Source organism: Lactuca saligna, unplaced genomic scaffold, assembly GCF_052625555.1.
Source record: "Lactuca saligna cultivar CGN05327 unplaced genomic scaffold, ASM5262555v1 scaffold_241, whole genome shotgun sequence".
Lineage (NCBI taxonomy): Eukaryota > Viridiplantae > Streptophyta > Magnoliopsida > Asterales > Asteraceae > Lactuca > Lactuca saligna.
Genome location: NW_027629832.1, coordinates 27,501 through 30,000, shown reverse-complemented (window position 1 = coordinate 30,000; position 2,500 = coordinate 27,501).

Sequence of the window (2,500 nt, the reverse complement as noted above, 5' to 3'; positions counted from 1 at the left end):
ACACATGCCCATGAACGACCAAGGGAACAAGGCACCTTGCCACACACATGCCCATTAACGACCAAGGGAACAAGGCAACCTTGCCACACACAGACCCTTGCATGAACGACCAAGGGAACAATGGATGTGAGGCTGGCAAGGCTAGGTCACGGCAAGCCAAGCAGTCAGGCTACACAATTGATGTGAGGCTGGCAAGGCTAGGTCATGTCAAGCCAAGCAGTCAGGCTACACAAGGGAACAAGGCACCTTGCCACACACAAACCCATGAACGAACGACCAAGGGAACAACGCCTCTTCCCACACACAGACCCATGAACGACCAAGGGAACAAGGGTATGAACGACCAAGGAACAATGCGTATTGCCACACACATTCCCATGAACGACCAAGGGAACAAGGCTACCTCCCAAACAAACACACATGAACGACCAAGGGAACAAGGCTTCTTCCCACACACAACCCCATGAACGACCAAGGGAACAAGGCACCTTGCCACACACATGCCCATGAACGACCAAGTGAACAATGGATGTGAGGCTGGCAAGGCTAGGTCATGTCAAGCCAAGCAGTCAGGCCACACAAGGGAACAAGGCACCATGCCACACACAAACCCATCCACTAACGACCAAGGGAACAATGCATATGGGGCTGGCAAGGCAAGCAGGCTACCCAAGTGAACAACGCCTCTTCCCACACACAGACCCATGAACGACCAAGGGAACAAGGGTATGAACGACCAAGGAACAATGCGTATTGCCACACACATTCCCATGAACGACCAAGGGAACAAGGCTACCTCCCAAACAAACACACATGAACGACCAAGTGAAGAAGGCTTCTTCCCACACACAACCCCATGAACGACCAAGGGAACAAGTTTACTTCGTACACGAACACCCATGAACGACCAATGGAACAAGGCATCTTGCCACACACATGCCCATGAGCAACCCAATCCCATCCTCATCGGTCTAAGGAACAAGGGGCCTTGACAAACCATGAGCAGATTTCTAAGCAAGTCAAACGATGAAGGGAGCAAAGTGTAGTTCCTACTTAGTACATAGTAAATTGAATATATGAGTTCCAATCCGATCAACTCGTGTTCTTTCGAGTTCATCTAAGCCACCTATGAATACCTAAAAGCCTTATCTGCCTGCCTATCACCAGGCGACAGGGACAAAAACCCAAATATGATATATTTTCATTTCAAGTCCATTCGTCTATGTTAACAATGACCCACACAATGTTTCAATGGCATTCCTACTTGATTTGAGCGACATTCCAACAAGTAGGGAACCAACGCTTCAAGGCGTGACCAAGGATAGGACACAAACATTTACGCCTCAAACATGACATTTTGTTTTTTTTTTTCATTTCAAAGCTTTTCATTTATAATAAAAAGCATCCCTACAAAATTTTGTGTCAATCCGAATTAATTCGAGCGAGTTATGGACGATTTCGCACAATTATGCATCCCTGGGCAAATCAATATCTGTTCCTGTCACCAAGCTCTTTGTGCAATATGTATATATAGGGGAACCATGGGACTGCTGCCCATTGGCGCCCCAAGGATGTCCAGCGCCCAAGGCTCTCGAGGCTGGCACGCTCGAGGCATGGCCAAGACGCCCGCTCTTGACGAAAATGGGGCCAAAACGCCCCCCATTGGCGCCCCACTCCCGTGTCCCCTCGCCCCCAAGTCGTGTGTGTCCAAAAATTATGCATCATCAGGGAAATCAATGTCTGTTCCTGTCACCAAGCTCTTTGTGCAATATGTATATATAGGGGGTACCATGGGGTCTCATTCTCATAGGTGCCCGGCATGGTTGATGGGCAAATAAGAATCGTGAGGCTGTATCGAGCACACACGAGGCAAGCCAAGCCAAGCCCCACGACCCATGAAAGAGGCCATCCCCCCCAACACGTTGCCTTGATTTCTCGAACGGTGACCTGAAAAATAGCCCCATCTCCTTGAGTCTCCTCGACGTTGTGCCCATACACTAGCCCGTTGCCTTGATTTTCCTCGACATAGGGCGCAGAAACTAGCGCCGTTGGCTTCACCTGTGCCTCGACGCCGTGCGCATACTAAGAAATATACATCCTCAGGGAAAGCAATGGGTGTTGCTGTCACCAAGCTCCTTGTGCAATATGTATATATAGGGGGGGAGCAGTGGGTGAGCATGGCAAGGGATGAAGGTGCCAGACTGCCTTTGAGCGCGAGCTTGGGTGACTGTTGCTTGATTCCTAGTCGGTGGCATAATACCCCTCCGAGTGGGGGCCTTGGCGTGGTGTGGGGATGCCTCGTTAGGTCTCTGCGACACCGATCCAGGGTTGTGGTCTAGCTTTGGAAGTTTGGGATGGTGCTGTTTGTGTGGCAATTCGATGATGATGTGCTTGCTGATCTATGTTTGACGTGCTACTGGTGCTAGCCAGCATTTGATTTGTGCTGATGATTGGGAAACGATAGGCGTTAAAGTGGCATGTGTTGCTTTTTGTGATACTA